A 21,413-nucleotide genomic window follows, 5' to 3' on the forward strand; every position below is an offset into this window, starting at 1 on the left:
CACAAAGAAATAAAGAACTCCTCTTGAGCCTTGAATTCACCGTCAAAACAGTCGGCGAAAAGAATGGACTCGAAAGAAAATAAAACATGAAAGAAACATTCAAACCAGAAGCATGCACAACAGCCGTGATTTTCTCTGGCATCCCCAAACACCCATCCAACAACCCCGAAACACTCATGAAGGACTTCAGGAAAACCCAACATAATCTCCAACTAGGGCTGGGCAAAATATTGATATTATATTGATATCGTGATATGAGACTAGATATCGTCTTAAGATTTTTGAAATCGTAATATCGTAAATAGCTTAAGTGTTCTCTTTTCCTGGTTTGAAAGGCTGCATTACAGTAAAGTGATGTAATTTTCTGTCTTACCAGACTGTTCTAGCTCTTCTATTATTTTTACCTGTACCCACTTAGTCATTATATCTACATTACTGAAGATTATTTATCTTAAATCTCATTATGAAGATATTTTGTTAAAGCACCAATTGTCAACCCTATAATATCGCCACAATATCGACATCGAGGTATTAGGACAAGAATATTGCGATGTATCTGATTTTCTCCATATCGCCCAGCCCTAACTCCAACCCAACACCGTAAACCACATCACCTTCCACCGTGTTTGATGTCTCGGATCGCGAATCAACACCAAATACCCATGACCCATCATCGCTAAACTGGAACATTACAAACACAAGGAACTGGGGGTTGGTTCTAGACTTTTTTTCAGTGGTTGCTGACAGGGTGGGAAATTAGCAGCCAAAGGGTGACTTTGCCTTGTTTACCAGCCACAGTGGCAGGTGGATTGTAAAACATTCCTTGTAACGGATTGGACAGTTTTTGTCAAAGAATGCTGTTATTAAGTAAGAATGCACAATGCTTATAGGAGTCGCGTTACGTTACTGCTAATGAATCCCCAAAATGTCCAGATTTTGCTGCTTCATAATAAAAACATTCAAATACCAACATAACGGAGGACCTTTATTGTGAAGAACTTACAGGAAATGAAACCGTTCACAGCCGGGGCTTTGACCACGCATAGTCGAGGAGCTAGTTTTCAGCGCTAGTCCGTGACACATGTAGCTAGCTAGCTGAGCTGAGGTACAGACGAAAGGAAAATTATCTGTTAAAAAATGTGGCGACATATCCCCGGTGCTAAGAGGCCCGCCGCGGAGTCAGCAGTAGCTATGGATGTACAAACAATTGAGAGCCAAGTAAAGAAAAAGAGAAGGTACTTCTCGAACAAGTGGCGCATTGACAAACGTCAATGATGATTAACGTCAATGTAACGATGTTTAAGGAGCTGCTGCCGTTTTAATCCTGTCGGCTCTCTGCTGCTCAGTTCTACCCCGCGACTGACGACACACACACACACACACACACACACACACACACACACACACACACACACACGAAAAACCGGAGATGAGACGTACAGGATGACCTAAATTGAGGACAGCTACACTTGTTATTGTAAGATCAATGATAAGTTTAAGTCCAATAAGTCCTTTATCAAACCGTATGAATGTGTGTCTCAGGCCAGGATAGGAAATTAACTAACAATGTAAAGATCAACAAGCTACTGACACATAATAAATAAATTTATATTAATAAAATATGCATTAATAATAAGTAATTTATTAAAGCAATTAAAAGTATAATAGTGCACTTTCTTTTATAAATTTGAATTCCGAAAAAAGTGGCTGGTAAAAAATGTAAGTGGCTGGTGGTGACACTGCTCTTATCACGGTTAATCTGTTGTCCGATGTGTTGTCCTCTCAGTTGTTCAATGTGTTTTACTTTGACAGTCAAGACTAAAAAAAAGTCTGTCTATGGAAGGTCTGTTCCCAGCTTTAATCCCAGTTGTGAAGGTTGTATTGTAACTATCCTTTTTGCTGCTGAAATTGTATTATTCTGACTACCCCAATCCAAACACAAAACACTAACGGGAGAGATACAGGATAGTTTGCAGGGCAGCAACCTGTCATGATGGCCCTTTTTTTTTAACCACTGTTGTTTAATGGCATTCAGGCAGATGTAATGAGTCATGGCCATAAGTGCTGTTTTAATACATTCTGAATGAATAGATTTTCTGCACCTGTTCAAATACATAGTAGATACATAATTTCTTCCATTAAACAATCATACTTCTAATGCTAAAATACATTTTCCTCTTTGCCTTTTCACTTGCATCAACTACTTTTATTCCACTCTCTTCTGCCAGAACGCCTCAGCTAATCGCTTTCCAACAAATCCTTTATGCAAAATGTCGCGGTCACCACTTTCAACATAACACACTCTTCCAACTGCCCAGAGCGTTGACAACTTGGACGTATTCCTGCAATTTAACAGGTTGTCTAACCAGGAGGGTCAAACATGGGTGACGCAAAGCCAGTATGAAGCGGAATATGGAGGATGACAGTGGGCAATGTATCCACACTATGTCTCTCTAAATATAAATCCATTATCTATGTTTTGGCATCACCAAAGTTCATATTGCCAAAGCAAGTTGTGTAAGGTTATAAAATGAATCATGCCATTTCAAAGTGAACAAAAACATGAAGTATGATATGTGAGTTTGGGAGCAGGTATACTTCATCTCCTCTCTCTTGGTTAGTCGTCCATCTTTACCCTTCCTGTGATTTTCATCATCTCTTCCCCTCGGTCAGTTGTGTAGGCATAGGGGGAATAGGTATACGTTAATTTTGTGTATTGGAATTTAGGAAGATTAATTTCTTCTCTGTGGGCAGACCTCATTTTGGTTAATAACTTTAGTAAAAAATACACCTGACCCTCCTGTTGTCCTTGGGTCAAATTTGACCTGTTTTCAGAAAGTTTCTAAATCAGAAATTTGGGTATTTTCAACCAAAATTGTCCAAAAAATAAAAAACGTGAATGGTTTTCTACAACGCTCTTCACAAGTAAAAAAAATCAGTTCACTACTTTCATTGAATTTGGGTGTTTTATTCAATTTGGCATTTGAAACAAAAATGATAAAAGAATGTTGAAAAAAGTGGTAAAAACATTGGGGAACGTGAGAAAAGTGTCAAAGTTTGAAAAAAAAGGTTTAATTTTAAATTAAAAAACAGTGTTGATACTGTAGCACCAGCTACGATGAATGTCGTGTCATTTTCCATCGCAGTTATTATTTTAATACCACTTATAATGTCAATTCAGTGCTCTGAATCTCTTTAAAATGTGCAGCTATTTCAACGACCTAATAAAAATGTGAACATTAATGTTTTTCCTTCCCATTGCAAACTATTGCACTCTTAATTGAAAAATGGTTCTTTTCTTACATTTTTATTTTGTATTAATTTACATTATCACAACCTGTTTTATTATACAACAAAAGGATGCTTTCGTCATTTGTTTTGGCAAGCGGTGTGGTACATTGGATTAGCTTGTTCAGCGAGGTGCATCGGCTCGCCCACCTCATGTACTGCAGTTACATAACACACCAGGGGGACATTGGTTTTTAAACCATCTTGTCTACTCATTTAAGTGAGTTGTTAACTAACCTATACTGTACTGATAGAGCTACGAGAACAGCTGCTGTTTGTCAGAGACTCTGAATACAGCTGCTAAGGGATAAACAAGTGTGCTGTCACAAGTAGTCTTAGTAGACTGGGTTGTACAGTGCAGCTTCTGTAGACAAGGTTCCCTACAGTAGGTGAGTTTATGCATGGCTGCACATTTACATATCTGGTGGGGGTGGGGGATTTGTGGATGTCATTTTCCCTCTCTCTCTCCTCTCAGGACAGTGCATTGCTATATTGATAACCATATGTTGTGTGGGAGATGAATTCACTCCCCTGTCTGCCCGCCAAGTTTTTAAATAACTCTGCATACCAACAGACAGCCGTGATCTATTTGTCATTCTAAAAGGGAAACCGGATATATAAACAGTCCCTCCAGGATTTCGCAGCCTTTTTTTGAGATTGTTGCAGCCCAAAATGACTGATTTTGCGGGAGATTTTGTAAAAAATTGCGATAAAAGTTGCAATGTCTTTTGTATTTTTGTTGCAATGAAGTTGCACGAGACAGTGAAAGTTGCAAAAAAAGTTATAATTTTTTTTATAGTTTTTTAAAAATAAAAAGGAAACTTCTTTTATGGAGAATAAAATTACTCTGGGCTGAGTTTTCCTAGTAACCCTACCGTGCGTGCGTGCGTGCGTAACATTGATGTTAAAATGTATACAGGTTGGCAGGACGGTCTGAAATGTTTTGCTCGGTCTTTTGCTGTACGTTTTGTTGCTAAATGTGAGACGTTCGAGTCACACACGTCTCGTCTTCATATCAGAAACAAGGAAATGAATTTGGCGACGTCCGTGTGTTATGTCATCCCGTTCTCACTCCCGCTTGGAGTGAACGGTTAATTCGGCGGACCGCTAGGTGATTATAGCGGTCTGCCGTTAGCCTCCACCGGGAAGCTAACATTAGTTTAGCTAATGGTTAATTTGGCTAACCGCTAGCTGATTGCAGCGGTCTGCCGTTAGCCTCCACAGTTAAGCTAACGTTAGTTTAGCTAACAGCTAATTCGGCTAACCGCTAGCTGAGACAGCATGTAAACTTTAAAAGACCCTCAAAATAAAACTTGAAAATAAACGTTAACATATATAACAGCTGTTACATCAGTTCTACTTTACTTGTGCTCATTTAAAATACAATCACTCAATACTTGTCTTTATTGTTATTACTGTAATGTCTTAATTTAGCTGTAGCCTGCTTTTCCCATTAAGTTTGACTTAACGTTATTTTAGACTGAATCTAGCTGCAGAAACAACGTAACCAGTGGGGCGGTGCCTGTTATTTCGAGGTGGCATGAACGCAGCATTTTCATCTGCGCCTACGTCATGGCATACGTGTCATCTTGCACATGCGCAGAACGGATTGTGCAGGTGGAACGGATCGGGTACTGACAGGGACCAAGCAGCCCGCTGCGGTCGGCTGGCTAGTTAGCTAATTTGCTAATTCCACCCAACATGCTCTCATGCAACACTGGTTACAGAAAATGAGCCAAACAAAGTTGTCACTCGTCTGGGGATAGCAGTGTGCTTTCCTATGATGTGCCAAACATTAATTTGTTAAACTAGTTGCCGGCCGGCTGGCTAGTTAGCTAGCATGTTCGCTAGGGGCAGGGGCAACTACCCAGTGTCAGAGGGGTATGCAGCAACAATGTTGCTCCCCTTTCACTTCCACCTAATGTTAGACCTACCTGTTGCCTTCCCTTGTCTTTCCTGATCCACCATCCTCACACCTGAATGAAATGAACTCACTGTTAAATATAGCAGCCTAAATTCAATTCTTAAATCAGCTTAGTGATGGCATCAGATAAGAGAACTATTATGCAGTAAGGTTGTGCAGCTGTTGAAATTACGTTCACATTTTGGATTTTAAAAAGTACAAATATCGAGAGGCACTTAGCACAGACCTTTTAAAGAGAGAGATGTGACCCTGTAATTACAGCTTCCATGTCACCCAACAGATGTAACTATAGACTGTATGTCTGACAGCACAGCTAACATGAACAGCTAATGGTAAAACAAAATCTATTAATGATTCCATGGTAAACCAGAGTTATTGCATAAGTTATGTTTTCCAGCTTCTTGTCATTTATTGTGCATGCTACCTTATATTAACCAGTTGTTATTTTACCTTAACAAAATTGAGATATGTCATGCATGGGATTGGTACCATAGGGTTTAACCAAAATCTAAATGTAGCTATCAGCAACATCAGTTTGCGTTAAGCTAGCCGTAAACCCCACTTTAGTTGCTAGTGTTAGCAAACACTAGCTAGTCTGAGAACAGTCTGTTAACATGAATTCCACCCAACATGCTCTCATGCGACACAAGCCTCCAAGTTTGGTAGCAAATCTATGCATGAAGTTATTGCATTAGTTATGTTTTCCAGATTCTTGGCATTTATTGTACATGCTGCCTTATATATTCCAGTTTTCAGCTCCGCAACCTCGGTTTTGCATATTCTAAGCTAGCTGTAAACCCCCTTTTGGCTGCTACATTCCCAGTGTTAACAAACACTAGCTGGTCTGTTAACATGAATATTTGCAAGCCTCCAAGCACAGACGTCACACTTTAAATCCTACCTGTTGCCTTTCACCATCCACTTATTTAACTGCTGTCCCTGTCCATCCCTTGACATGCCATCTCCTTTTCCCTCTTTCTTTTTCTATTTTTAGCCACCGACCGCTTTTTTGCTTTAATCGTCTTTTTCCATAGACAACAACTCACTACTCGTACCTGCTCGCTCAGCGCACACGGCGCCCCCCCTCTCTCTTCTATGTCAACATTCTGTGATGGAATCTCATGAGACAGCGCACCTACTCTAGCCTGTTAGTCCTCTAAAATGTTATATAACATTGAGGAAATGCAGAAATGATTTAGAAACGCACAACAGTAGCTACAAAAAAAAGTAATTATTTTATTTATTTTTTTTACCATCTTTGGCACCCCATGGTACTGCACCGCATATAGCGCATGCCCACTTTTTGCGCCACTGGCTAGGGGGCTCAGTTCTCAATCCAACCACAGTGCAGAGGAAGAGAGGTCTATAGTCTTTATATTGAGTTTTACATTATGTATACACTACCGGTCAAAAGTTTTAGAACACCCCAATTTTTCCAGGTTTTTATTGAAATTCATGCAGTTCAATGTCTTACTGTACTCTGAAATGAAAGAATAGAACAAATGAACAATTTAAGTTAAAAAAGAACTCATGGAATCAATTTATAAACCAAAATGTATTCTACATTTTTGACTCATCAAAGTAGCCCCCTTTGGCAGATATAACAGCTGAACATACTTGTGGCATTCTTTCTACAATGGAAATCAAATATTCTTCAGAAAGTTCTTCCCAACTCTGTTGCAGAAGTTCCCATAAATGTGTGGCACTTGGAGGTTGCTTTGCTTTCCCTTTTCTGTCCAGTTCATCCCAAACCAGCTCAATGGGGTTTAAGTCTGGTGACCGTGCTGGCCACTCCATGTTTTTAAGCTTACCATCTTGTTCTTTTTTCCTAAGGTAGTTCTGACATAGCTTGGACTTATGTTTTGGGTCATTATCTTGCTGTAGGATGAACCCCTGACCAACTGGGCGCATACCAGAGGGTTCTGCATGGCGCTGCAAAATGCTGTGGTAACCGTTTTGGTTCAGGGTGCCTTTCACTCTGTACAAATCACCGACCCTGGATCCAGAAAAACAGCCCCAGACCATCATGCTTCGTCCTCCATGTTTGACAGTTGATGTCACACACTGAGGAACCATCCTTTCGCCTACTCGACGGCGTACAAAAATCCTGCGTGATGAACCGAAGATTACAAATTTTGATTCATCAGTCCGTAACACCTTCTTTATTGGCGGGCAAGCCTCTTTTTCTTATTCGGTCTTAGCAATGGCTTTTTTTCTGCAACTCGACCTATCAAACCTGCAGCTCCAAGTCTTCTCTTTACAGTTGAAACAGAGACTTGCTTATTACGACCACTATTAAGCTGTGCTTGAAGCTGTTGTCCTGTGAACCGCCTATCACGCAAGCTGTTGACTCTCAGAAACTTGTCTTCTGATTCTGTTGTGGCTTTGGGTCTGCCAGACCTCTTCCTGTCAGTTTCCCCCAGTTTCGTAGTGCCTTTTGATGGTGAAGAATACTGTACTCACTGACACCTTGACTTTCTTTGCAATTTCTCTGTAGGAAAGACCAACATTCTTAAGTGTTATGATGGTCTGTCTCTCTTCCATTGTTAATTGCCCTTTTCCCCGCCATTTTTATGGCAACACACTACTTTCTGCAGTACAATACTGTTCAAATAATGCTCACGAGGGTATGGTACCACAGTGTGTTCCAACAATACTTTTATACAAACAGAGGGGGTTGTAAGTAATCCAGACAGGTTGGAACACCTGTGGGAATTGGTAGCACCAACTTTCAAAGCTTGATCAACCTCCATTGTTGCAGAACAGCTTTACGTTGTTAACCCATTTCTTGTTCCCTGAAAAAGGCCTTTTTGTAAAATTCTGAAATGTACATTATTTTTCAGTTGTGGGTAACCTTACTTTTTTTTTTAACCTCAGGCAGTTCACCACATACCTTTGTACCATTTCAAGCTATTCATTGGACTTGAACTGCTGAAATTTCAATAAAGAAACAACAAAAATGGGGGTGTTCTAAAACTTTTTACTGGTACTGTAGGTATGTAGATATTTTATGTTGAAATAAATATACCTACACAAGTAGTTATGTATCACATTTGTCTGCCCTCTTATGGACATAATGTACAAAAATATATATATTCCAATAGATAAAACCTTTTGTCTTTTTGAACATTAAAATAAAATGTTTGGCCAGTTTTCCTATGTGTATTGGATAGATGAGATGAACATGAAAAATGAGAAGGGCCTTGTGTTTTTCTTTTTGTGCACTAATTCGCTTAAGCTCAATAGTGAATCAGACTGATTCCTATCGTCGACTTCTCTTGTCACAGACGATAAAAAGGTTTTTAACATATTGTTAATGTTCACATCACAGCAGAAACAGTGGCAACAGCACCATGATCGATTTGCATAGACAGTTCCTCTTTAAAGCAACACTAGAGAACTTTTCCCGCTTCGGTCCCCCTACAGGTTGGATGCGGAATTGGGTCAGGTAGCACGAGCTGTAGTTCGAATGAGACAACCTGTAGGGGGACCGAAGCGGGAAAAGTTCTCTAGTGTTGCTTTAAAATTTTGCCATTGTTGTCGTCGCTTGTTCAGAATCGGTTGTTGACCTGAACTGTTGATGGACTTGAGTGCATCTAACTCTCTAAAAGAACGCAGGATATGCGGGGGATCCACCAAGTGCATTTGAACGCAAAGTTAAAACCTTGTATATCAGAAGCTTAGGTCACAGAAAAAAAAATCTGTTTATATCAAACCACTCACATAATGCCTGTATCATAGCATATAATCACAATTATCACAACTCATTGTACAGCATGGTGCAGGTATAGCATCCCAGTTGAGACACAAAAATACACATTTGTACATTAAGCTTAACCTTAAATACCTCCATCCAGCAGTGTTTTTTTCTTAAAATATTGCTTTAAATGTACTGAAATGTAAATTGTAATGAAACACTAATACTATATACTGTCATCTAAGTTTACTCGCAACATTTTGTGTGTGTGTGTGTGTGTGTGTGTGTGTGTGTGTGTGTGTGTGTGTGTGTGTGTTTTCCTCTGTGCTTTCATTGGTTTGTTGGATAAGACACTCAAACCTCGCTGAGAGTTCTGGGCCTTCCTTCCCCGACAGCTGATTATCCAATTAGAATTATTCATTTATAATTAAGTTATCTAATACCTCCAGCCCAGCTGCTGAGATTAACGTGACGGCTCCGAAATATAAAAATAATCACACAATTTGCAATTTCAGTTTTGTTTGTTTTGGGTTCATTTGCAATTTCAGAAATCTGTGAGTCTGTTGTTTTATGCTTGACTTTTTTCACCCTCAGCTAATTTTAGAAACTTACTGCACACAATAATGGAGTTATTTAGAAGTGAGTTTCTAACAGTGACACAGTGTGAGCAGTTTCCTCTTCCAAAGGAACAATTTCTAAAGCGTTTGCCTTGGAAAGAGAAGTTGTTTTCTCTTCCGCCCATGCTGTTGCTTCCTGAGTCTTCAGGAGGAAGGAATTCCCTCTAGTGCCGGTTACCCACCCTACATCCTAACACACGCACAAAGAAGCTGGTAACATGCTTCTAATGAAAGTGCTGTGCAGAGAGCCTAAAAAGTAGTGAAAAAGAGTCAGAAAAGGCGGTCTATAGTATGAAATCCTTGTGGGGGTGTTTCAAAATTGAAACTGTGACAGTCATGCCCACTTTCCACAGTTATTGGCCAGATCAGCAGGGGGTTTAATAATATGAAACATGCAGTGCAGAAGTGTGACCTGTAAATGCAATAATTTGTCTGCTTTTCTGCTGTTTATTCATCTCCTGTACTGTACCAACAAATACTTCCCCTTTATCATCCCCCAACCCTTCATTATGATGACAAGCATCTCATCCGGCCTCCAAAGGCAACCCATATAAAACAGCATATACTGGTACAACTCAGCTTTTTCAACATGGTGGACGGTTATTCTTCAATACCATGTATTCACCTTAAGGCGTCACCAGTAATCCCACTTAGCCCAGGACTCAGGCTTTAGTCCAAATAATTTATCCCTCAACCAATTTGCCCACGTTCCAATCAGTCTCTCATTTTAGCGTCTTACATCATCTGATCTCTTTGTGCTTTGCTGTTGGCTTCACTTCCTCTCTGCTTCCCTCCTCAGCAGGATCTTTGCAGTCAAATATAGCTGCAGGCTTTACTAAATGACTTTTCCCCGCGCTGTGTCGATTCTCAGTCCTGTGTGACATTTCATCTTGTGTCTCTATCCATGTGCCTCTCACTCAGCCATACCCATAATAACAGCAGTCAATTGAGAGGTGGTTTTCACTTGGCTGACCTCGCCCCACCCTCTGCACTACCCCACCCTTAATCTGGGCCCCAATGCGCTCCATTCAACTGGCCAGCAGATGCTATTCAGATGAATGTTACCAGCCCAAAGCTGTTGATACACAGCTTGGGTCAGTGGAGGATGGGGTAAGGAGGGTCTTTGGTTGGCCCTGAAATAGTTTGTCTTCCCACACTGCACACCCTCAGTCTTTGTCTGATACTCAAACCCTGCCCCAGATCAACATGACAATGCACACAACGTTTTGGAAGTGGAAGTGAGGAGACCCCTCAACAAATGAGTGTGTATACATTCTGAACACAGTGAGTTGCTGTATGCAGTCTTGTATAAAGTACTTAAAAGCAATACTTGAGTAAAAGTACAAGTATCTTAGCAGAAAATGACTTTGGTAGAAGTCACCTTTTAGAATATTACTTGAGTAAAAGTCTTCAAATATCTGATATTTACTGTACTTTATCTATGTTACTGTGTGTGCACCAAGACGGTAACCTGCTCTAATTTAATAAACCAGTGCAGTGCCCGTTTGGAGTGCGTGCCAGTTCAATACAGACGATTGCATGGTTCCCAGTATTTATTTTTTTACAACTTTGTTATGTGAATTCTCACAAACAGCATGTTACACAAAATGCAGTTATAAAACGCTTGGTGCCCAGTATTAACCTTACTCCACCAGATGGATTGTTTCGCATTTGCTCTATATATCCGTATAATATATATCCATCTGGGAACTTTCCGTTGGAGAACGTTTGGGAAGGGGCGAAAATACTGGTTAGCTGATTGGATAAACCATCTGTCTATCACCACCTATATGTTGGTGATAGACGGGCCAAATCAACCAATCTGATCAAACTCTTGCCGAAACCAATCGGGAGAAGAGCAAAAACCTCTTTTCCTCAGAGAAAAGCCTCCAGTGCCGTTTTTTTCTCTTCTTTCAATGAAGGAATACTTTCTAATTCGGATAAAACTTGCGCGATCGCTACGCTCATCTCATCCGTGGAAGCTGCCATGTTGTTTATACTAACAGTCGCTTCTCGTTGCGTCACACCTAAACCTGCCTCAAAACCAACGCTGATTGGTCGGTCGTTTGGCGAACGGCTCCAAATTTTCTCTATCTCAAGATGCCAGACTGATCTGCGAGTAGAAAACTGGAGCTCGCGAGATCAGGACGGTCTCACGGTCTCTCCTTTCCTGTTTCAGGCTCCCAGACCGTGGTCGGGAAGAACAGGGGAGACGTTCCCTCCAGGGCCGATACTCTTTCAGCGGTAACACCCTTCACTTTACCAGGCGTATTGGCAAAAGATGAAGCTACCGTGTCTTGAGAAGCTTGTTGTTGTTGTTATAACAAGGTTTTTTTCTGCAGGAATTTTTGGCGCACCAAAATTGTTAATTAGGGTTTTATTTACACCAGCATAATATATATTTTTGTTTATCAAATTGTCAGAAATAACAGGTAAATGCATAGACTTCTGTCAGATAAGGTAACACAGACTCATTTCCTTTACTGATCATGCTTTCTGCCATGTGAAGTCCCCTGGCTCTGAGCAGTGACTGGACAAGACTGGAGTCTTGTAAGCTCCTTTCCCACAGCCTCTTCAAGGTGGAATTGTTGCACCTTTAAGCTGTCTAAAGTTACAAGATGGAATGGGGCGACAGAGTGGTTGTGCCTTTAAGCTGGCAGTGGAGGTAGACACAGAGCCGAACCGACGTCTGTGTGGGACAGCCAGCACGGAGGCACTACATGAAGTACGATGCACGGGTCAACCCACAGGCAGCTCAAAAAGTGACAAAGCAGCGTTTCGAGTAGCCAAAGTTATTAATAACTTACAGAAACATTGCGTGAAATAGTCGTCCTTCTCTTCACTCGCTCTCTCCTTCTCTCAAACACACACACTCACACATTCAGGCACTCTATACTGAAAGTTTTAATTAAATAAAACAAAGTTGGCGGTTTGTGGGTTAGGTCCGGTTTGCCTCGTTGATTTAACGGTGCAGATTGGCTCACACAAAGTAGACGCCGACGCAGTTGTGTTACACGTCACCCCTCTTTTGCTATCTGAATGCCGGCATGCTACATGTAATCATACACTGGAGCCTTGTGACGCCTTTGCTTGGTTCTGTGTGAATAAACAAAGCCGGCATAACGGCAGACCTTTATTGTGGCACTATTGCAGAATCTCTGCTTGAAAGGGACAGAAGTCACTGCGAGGTAGCCTTGTTGCTCCTACATACTGTATAATGTGTTACTTAATGAGCTTTAGAGGTGTTGGCAGGTGAATTTGTTTCCTGTGGACAGAGCCATGGTAGCTGTTTCCAGTCTGTATGTTAAGCTAAGCTAAACGGCTGCTGGCTGTAGCTTCATATTCAGCATACGACACCACAATGTTTGACAATGTTTAAACCCAGCGAAATCTGTAATTTTAATTCAGTGACATGGCCCATTTAGGTTTAGTCGCCTGTCCATGGCGTCATATAACCTTTGACTCTTCTAGTTGCTCTAATGCTGCGTCCCAGACAGAATATTTAGTTATTTCAAGTCACGACTTAGTAGCGTTCCAGGCAAAGTCACGACAAACCCTTCTAGCTATTGGCTACCTAACGTTGACGTTAGCTAGCTCTAGCTAGCGCTAGCTGATACTAGCGATTTCTAGTCGGCAATGTATTTTAGGCTTCATTTAATAAACATAACCTGTAGTAGTACACAATCGTATGTGTATTGTTTTTATTACAATGTGCAGAATTACTTTACTTTGCCTATTTATTTCTATTTCTCACCATTAATCACCGCCGTCTGTTCAGCATCTACAAGGGTCGCCATTGTTGTTTATGTGTGTGTGACGTCAAAAACTGTAACTGGGAGTACAACGATCTGTTATGAATTCATGGGTAATAAGTTACGGGTTTGACGGCCAGTCCAGGGCAATTTCACGGGTAGAAGGTTGTGAAAACACAGGTTGCGGGTTTCCTGGAACGCAGCATAACATCCGGCAAAACACGGGAAAAACCAGACGATACGTTTGAGAGTAATTGAAAATCATACAATGTCAAAGAATTATATATATATATATATATATATATATATATATATATATAATAATAATAATAATAATAATAATAATTATTATTATTATTATTATTACCACCGCACTGGACGCCTCACGGCGCCTATCTCCGCCACTCCAGATTCAGGGACCTGAACCTGACTCCCTTTCGATCGGCCATATATAAGGCTCTTACAGCTAGATTGCTCTAAGGCCCTGGTTTAGATGGGCTATGCCCTCGGTTTTTACGAGGTGCCTCTGCCCAAATAGCCCCTTACATCTCCCATATTTTTTACCTGTCTGTTGAATCTGGTGTTAACCCCAATGACCTCAAGAGGGCTAAGGTAGTACCTCTTTTAAAAAAGGGAAATAGCCAAGATCCTGGTAATTACAGACCAGTCTCTATTTTGTGTACAGTCTCAAAACATTTTGAAAAATTGGTCAATGAGCAATTTAATGCATACATGAATAAAAACAACTTCATGTTTAAATTCCAATCCGGATTCAGGAAGTCACATTCTACCGAATCATGCCTACTCTATTTATCCGACTTCATTTGCAGGGAATTAGATAATTGAAATCTCTGCGGAATGGTGTTATTGGATCTGCAAAAGGCATTTGATACAGTGAATCATGACAGACTGATTGCCAAACTTGAGGCCTTGGGGGCAGACAACTCCACCTGTAGATGGTTTAGGTCTTACCTGTCAGGGAGGGAACAACTGGTGGTCTTAGGGGGAGTGCTGTCTGACCCTCGTGTTGTTGAATGCGGCGTTCCACAGGGAAGCATTCTCGGGCCGTCCTTATTTTTAACATACATTAACAATATGGCAGACTCCTGTTCATGTGAACTATTTCTGTATGCTGATGATTCGGCTCTTTTAATGGCTCATAAACATCAATCTACTATAGAGAGTAGCCTAAGCTCAGAGCTATCTTCTGTAAACAACTGGCTGATTGACAATATGTTGTCCCTACATTTTGGTAAGACAGAGGCCATCTTGTTCGCCTCAAAAAACAGATTGCGTAGATGTTCGGAATTTAAGCTCATTTTGAATAATGCTGTGGTCAGTACAAAAGCTTCAGTAAAATACCTGGGTTGCATCCCAGAAAACAACTTGGATGGCAGGAATATGGCCAATAAGGTTCTGAGTAAAGTCACTGGGCTCACAAAGTTTTTAGCCAGAAATTCAAATTTTTAGATCGGTCAACAATGATCATTTTAGCCAATGCCTTAATTTTAAATCATTTTGAATTTGCATGTACTTCCTGGTTTGAAGGCCTAACAAACTGACTTAAAGGGAGGCTGCAAACAGCACAGAATAAACTAATACGAGTAATCCTGAACTTGGGCCATAGGTCTCATATAGGTAGGTCACAATTTGTTGAGCTCAACTGGCTCCCTGTTGAGTTTCGTGTTACTATGTCAAGGCTGACCATGATCTATAAAATATTGTTTGGTAGTGTCCCAATTTTTTTGTTGTGTCTTATAACTAAGGTAAAGGACACACACAATATTTACACGCGTGGCAGCATATCTGACCTGTGTCCTTTATAGATTTAAGACATTGTTAGGGAAAGGAACCTTTGCCTATATAGAGGCAGTTCAGTGGAACAAGTTAGATCAGCAAATTAAAGTAATTTCCACACTGAACTCTTTCAAAAAGACAGTCAAGGCCTGGTTACTAGATAGGGTTGCGGAATAGAACAAAAGGCAAATTATCGTTTATATTTTTATTTATTTAAGGAAAATGTTTTTATGTCATGTCGATTTTCATCACACACTCTGTACGTGTCTTGTCCTGATGTGTTGAGGACCACAATAGAAATAAGTCCTGGACTTTATTGTGTTTTTATCCTCGATTGTATTAGATGTCTTTTGATGTTTATGGCATTTTTTGATACAATTAAATCAAATCAAATCAAAAAATATACTCCATAACAGTAGGGCATAATTTCTTTCTGCCACACAGCATAATGCTTTCCATGTACATGCCACTTTGCAACACAGTAATACAGTAGAGACCTAATTATATGATATTTCAATATCCACCCAGCTTATGTGCAATGTTGACAAGGGGCTAATGCTTGGAGGCTAAACTGTACGGTAACGTTATAGGCTACAACAACAATCAACACGCTCATAAAGTTATTTTTAGTATGATTGTTTTCCACGGTTAATAGCGCTAGACTAACCCACAACTAAATTGGCTATGTAACATCAGCTGTATGTGTAGTCTATTCATCTAATGCTAGCCAGCTAACGCATCCGGTCCGTCTGCCCTTTCTCCCCGGCACTAAGAGACATCAGTCGGGATTAGATTAGATTTTTTTTTATTGATCCCAAAAAAATGGGAAATAACGGTGTTGCAGCAGCTAAAATATCAGACACACAGCACACATACAGAGTATACATTAAATAATAGGGAACAATATACATTAAATAATAATTGAATACTGCAGATGCAGATGAGAGCCAACAACAGCCCCGGGGGCACAGCTACAGTTAGCCCCTTAGTCAGCGACTGCAGCAACCCGAACCCAGCCAGCACAGAGCCCAGCGCTGGGTGCTAACAACGCTACGGCAATAACCAAAAGTTTAATGTTCAGTCGGGGAACAGACCACATGTGCCTGCGTCTAGCCAAAATCAAGCCGCCACAGCAGCCAACAGATGTCTCCGCTCAAGAGACATTTTAGTTGACAATGGTGGTTAACAATGAAGACAGCAACTCCCATGATCCCATGCAGCTTCACAACATCATCAAAAGTTTGTTTTTACATCCATGGTTTTGATTAAGAGACCCCTAGCGGGAGAAAATGACATATTGTACGTTGTACTCACATCAGAGTCTTGCAGCCTCAAGTCTAGTTGAGGAGCAGTCTGTTATTGTGTGAAGACAAAAAATTGTGACATCTTTCTTGCCAAACAATGTGCATCATTAGCTCGGACAGTAAAACAATATGTCTCTACTCTGCTAATGAGACATGAAGTTGTAATCATCCCCACATATCCACTGTTGATTGGCACCATTGTCTTGTTATTGTTGTTTATTGGCTGTTAATCAGAGTGGTATACTTGAAATCTGATCTTTTTGTTGAGGTGTGCTTAAGCTCATCTAAAGTATTATACAAATGAAATAGAAACGCAATTGAAACTGGAGCTACTGTATTCCCCACTTCCCTGAAGTAATAAAGGTTATTTAGTTTATTAGTAATTTCTTCTCCATACTCCTTTGTACAGAAATATTAATTAATAATAATAATAATTCATAATATTATTTTATTAGTCATGTTCTGAACAAATCACTGAAGTCCTGAAGGAATTAACTATGCTTGGGCATATCAGAGTGACAACATACTGTAGATAGAAGATCCTTTTCTAATAACTAAAGTTGTGTTCTGATAACATAAGCTCTTTAGGACCAAAGCATAACAAATATATGGAATGTTGTTTTCTTTTGAAATACCTTAATATATGTAAACTGAAAAGACCCTTAAAATAAAATAAAAATTGCCCCTTTCTATATATCATTGCCCCTCAAAAAGGTCATACATTGTAGTAAAAACAAACTAGGTGTAAAGAGCAGAAAATGTTGCTTATTTTGGTAAAGGAGTCCAAGCACAAGTTCAGAAGTGCAGTTTGTATGGTGCACATTCTCTTTTTAATTGCATTTGTTTATGTGAACTGGGGGGGAAAAAAACATAGGAAATTTGAACCACTTTGTATCAGTTTCTAGTTGTATTTCTCCTTTTCTCTCTGTTGCTCCGTCACTCGGTTCACCTTTTCTAGATTAGCCCGTCTGCAGCACTCAGCCTGTCTTTTACCAGCTTCTCTGTATGTAAGAATCTGTGTGCTTGCGTGTGTCAGATGACCTATTGAAATCATTGCGGTGCAGTGTGCCTGTTACCACGGCAACACAGGCTTCTCCGTCTCTCTTTCTTTCTCTCCCTGTGTCTCTCTCTGTGTGTCTCCCCTCCCCTTTCATTTCCCCTCCACACCAGAGTGAGGTCATGTGACCGCTCTGACGTCAAGCTGGAGAGGCAGGCGAGCAGAGGGGCTAGTTAGTTTGTGGGCTTGTAACAAACCTCCTGCTCACACTAGGAGTCTCTGGTAGTCTTTCAGTCACTCTGTCTCAGTCGCTAAGTCTTCTTCTCCTCCCCCCCTCTGCCGTTCCCCCTCTCTCTCTTGCTCTCATCTTTTGTTTCTTTCTGGTGCTCTTCTTTATTTTCGCCTGTTGCTTCTGCTGCCACTGCCGCTTCCACAAACTTAGTCTTGAGAGAAAGTGCTGGGTGATGGACTGCTGAACGGCTTGTACGTTGATACAAAGTGAGGTAAGCTTCCTGTGTTTTCTCTTTGTGTGTGTATTGTGTGCTTTAGCAGCTAGTGGTTGCGCTGAGAGTATGCAGTAAATGAAAGCTGGATGAAGGAGAGCTTTGACCTCACGAGTTTGAGTCACATACTTGTGCAAAAGGGAAGTTGTCTTTTAGATGAATTCCTGACAGAGAGGGAATGAGGCTCTGTGTATGTCAGGAAACTCTTTTTGTCCCCCTTTAATCATTTGGCGAAACTGTAGTAATGTAGTGTGTGTTGTGAGGATTTCAAGGGAAAGCCCTGATCAGGGTGTGATCTCGAAGACGATTTGCTTTTCTTTCTCAGCACACACAGCCAGATCTGTTTTCAAACCCTCTGCAGGAAGTGAGTGTCTGATAGAAGAGAGAGCGAAGGAGAGCATGATCGTTACGGGGGCTGAGTGGGTTATGTGTTGTGTAGTTGAAAGTGATGGCCAGCTCCACATGGCTTTTCCTCTCAAAGCGTTGCTAATGTTAGAGGCACTAGTGTGGGCTGGAGCTGCTGGCTCTGTCTGCCAGAGAGCCAGAGGCAGGGATGGTGGGTGTGGGGTGGGGTGGGGGGGGGGCAGCTGCCACCTGCCCCCCTCAGAGGGGATGGGAAAGCCTCAGAGGTATGCGCTGCAAAAATGTAACTCTTACACAGTCTCAAGGTTAGCTGTGATATTTTGAAATCCAGTAATGGGGTGAGATGAGGACATTTTTCAAAAGTTTTTTTTTTTAGTTTTTTAAGAATTGTTTTGTGTGTGTGTCTAGCTTGTCGAGAACCCCCCCACATCAGTGATCATCTAACAGCCACACCACCAAAGCTGTTTTAATACTAAGCATTTACCAATACAAGATTAAGATATTCTGAAAAATGTGTACTAATTTACAGTTGTATTATATTTAGCCACCTCCTGTAGGATGGTGAAAATCTTGCTGGAAAACATTCAACACACACACACACACACACACACACACACCTCCCTGTGTGCCTCAAACAATAGCATGCCAGCCCACATTTAGCCCAGATTGAGTGGAAAGAAAGGGAAATGTGCATAACAAGTGGTTTGGATCTCCCTACAATACTCCACACTCTCTCCTCCTCCTCCTCCTCCTCCTCCTCCTCCTCCTCCCTCCTCCTCCCTCCTCTCTAGTTCTCTAGAACTCCTCTGCTGTGAGACTTTATCTCTTCCTCTCATTCCCTCCTCAGCAGTGCCTCCCTCCTCCAACTTAACAAAGTGGAGACAAGCCAAGGGCATGTAACAGGTCACTGTCTAAAGTATTCTAGTCGCAGATATCTACTGACTCCATCCAATTAAATGCTCCGATTAGGACACAGATTTGCATTTGCTGTGCTGATAAGATTGGATTTACAGTTTGGTTTGGAGGTTGCTCTGACATAATACCTTACATGGCCTATTTGAATACAAATTTTTAATCAGTGAATAGCATTAGGTTACATAAAGGTAAATATACAATATACATTAGAAAGTAATTCAATAGTGTTGATCCTGCACTTATTTTTTTTAATCTCTTGCAAATGGTGAATGCTCCTGCTTTAAATGATGATCCAGATGATATTTTTCCTTTACTGAGAATCCCAGAAGAGATTTCAGAAGCAGAAAGAATTTTGACATTCAATAGTTTGTGCAATCTATTAGTCTTCCTTCAGTGTAAATTGTCCGTGTAAAGCAGTTCCTGCAGTCCTGTAAGCCTAAGGCCACATCGTTCACAAGTGTCTTACTGTTGTGAAATGAGCTGCACGAATACCACGAGGAGCCATTTTGAGTTTGGACACAGAAAAGGTCTGTCTTCATGTCCGTCTAACAAAATAATACTTCCAAGCATACTGTTATCTAATGTCACATCTAATGTGTTTATTATGAGCTGGATATGTTGGCAGCAGTTACCCTGCAGAAAGAGCCATTGACAAACACACACACACACACACACACACACAGCATACAGCCAGTAGCTTTATCTGACATCCTGCAGCAGTGGATTATTCTCTTGACGTGTGTGTGTGTGTGTGTGTGTGTGTGTGTGTGTGTGTGTGTGTGTGTGTGTGTGTGTGTGTGTGTGTGTGTGTGTGTGTGTGTGTGTGTGTGTGTGTGTGTGTGTGTGTGTGTGTGTGTGTGTGTGTGTGTGTGTGTGTGTGTGCGCGCGCGCGCGCGCTGTTGAATGTTTTCCAGCAAGATTTTCACCATCCTACAGGAGGTGGCTAAATATAATACAACTGTAAATTAGTACACATTTTTCAGAATATCTTAATCTTGTATTGGTAAATGCTTAGTATTAAAACAGCTTTGGTGGTGTGGCTGCTAGATGATCACTGATGGCATTGATGGTTCTCTTGGTGCTATATTGACACAATGACTATTTTATTTTATGTCAAAAGGCGATGAATGAACCGTCTGTTATTCAGAGGAATCATGTGTGTGAAACAATCTTTATACTTCGAACAAAGTAGAAAAAGATACTCACTTACACGCACAGTGACTACGTTTACATGCAGCCAATAACCCGTTCAAAACCGGAATATTAGCAATAACCCGGTCGCACACGGCCATGTAAACACCGGCAAAAACCTGAATATGCTCATATTCCGGTTTTTAAAAACCCGAAAATGATCCCTGGGTTACCCCTTTTCTAACCCGAAATTTTGGTCATGTAAACGCGTATCGGCATATCCCCATCAAAAGGAACATTGATTTGTGTTCTGCGCATGTTCTATTCGCAAGGAATCTGTCTTTTGAGTAGAGGAACTTCTTGTATGCGCCAGAAAACTGTCTTTTGTTGACGGCAGAAAGTACCGAGATAGTGAGATTTATAAGAAGGTGACCGAAAAGTTACGCGAAGCAGGGTTTGTCCGTACATCCAGACGCTAACCGCGCGTCGCCGTTTACATCGGGATATTGTCAATTGATTACAAATGCCATGTATACAGGAGTAACTCTCTCTGCTCACGCATGTAAACGGGTTATTCCGAATGTTTCAGAAACCCGAATAGTGACCTTAACCCGACCATAACCCAAAAATTGACAGCTTGTAAACGTAGTCCGTGATTTTTGGATATAAGCAATCAAAAGTGGAAAATTTCATTTGATACTTGAAACCGACTCTTTCATTTCACACAAACTCAACGCACACACATTCACGTACTCCTATTAGAACAGAGGTAATGGGATGACTGAGATGGTTTCCATGGTATTTGCTCATTTTGTTCAGTGGATTTCATTTACACAGAACGCACACCAGCCAAAGGTCCGGCTTTTTTTTCCAGCTTTGGGGTTTTATCACTTTATTGGTTTTACACCTCTGTAATCCATAGGGCTGGGATTGATACGGTAATCTGCAGGGTTGAGCTCATTATTGTCCTCGTAACTATGGCTGGCTACCGAATTCAATACTTTTTAGGCACCGACCGAATTGCCTCTAAAGTATTGCCTCGTCATTCAGCACCCAATTTCAATACCTAAGGGCCGTTACAGAGTCAACGCGAGCAACGCAAACAAGCAACGCGAGCGACGCGCT

General features: G+C 40.9%; 1 protein-coding gene across 2 annotated transcripts in view; it reads left to right on the forward strand.

Annotated features, from left to right (window-relative positions):
- Nucleotides 1–21,413, forward strand: part of LOC120562227 (neurocalcin-delta A) — a 115,193-nt gene that overhangs the window by 51,783 nt on the left and 41,997 nt on the right. Inside the window, exon 1 of one of the 2 annotated variants that reach the window (XM_039805824.1) lies at nucleotides 17,584–17,879. The exons of the other annotated variant lie outside the window; for it this stretch is intronic. The gene's annotated coding sequence lies outside the window, so the exon portion shown is untranslated. Of the gene's footprint in view, nucleotides 1–17,583; nucleotides 17,880–21,413 lie in introns of those variants that run through there. 2 annotated transcript variants of the gene reach the window in all.

Source organism: Perca fluviatilis, chromosome 7, assembly GCF_010015445.1.
Source record: "Perca fluviatilis chromosome 7, GENO_Pfluv_1.0, whole genome shotgun sequence".
Taxonomy (NCBI): domain Eukaryota; kingdom Metazoa; phylum Chordata; class Actinopteri; order Perciformes; family Percidae; genus Perca; species Perca fluviatilis.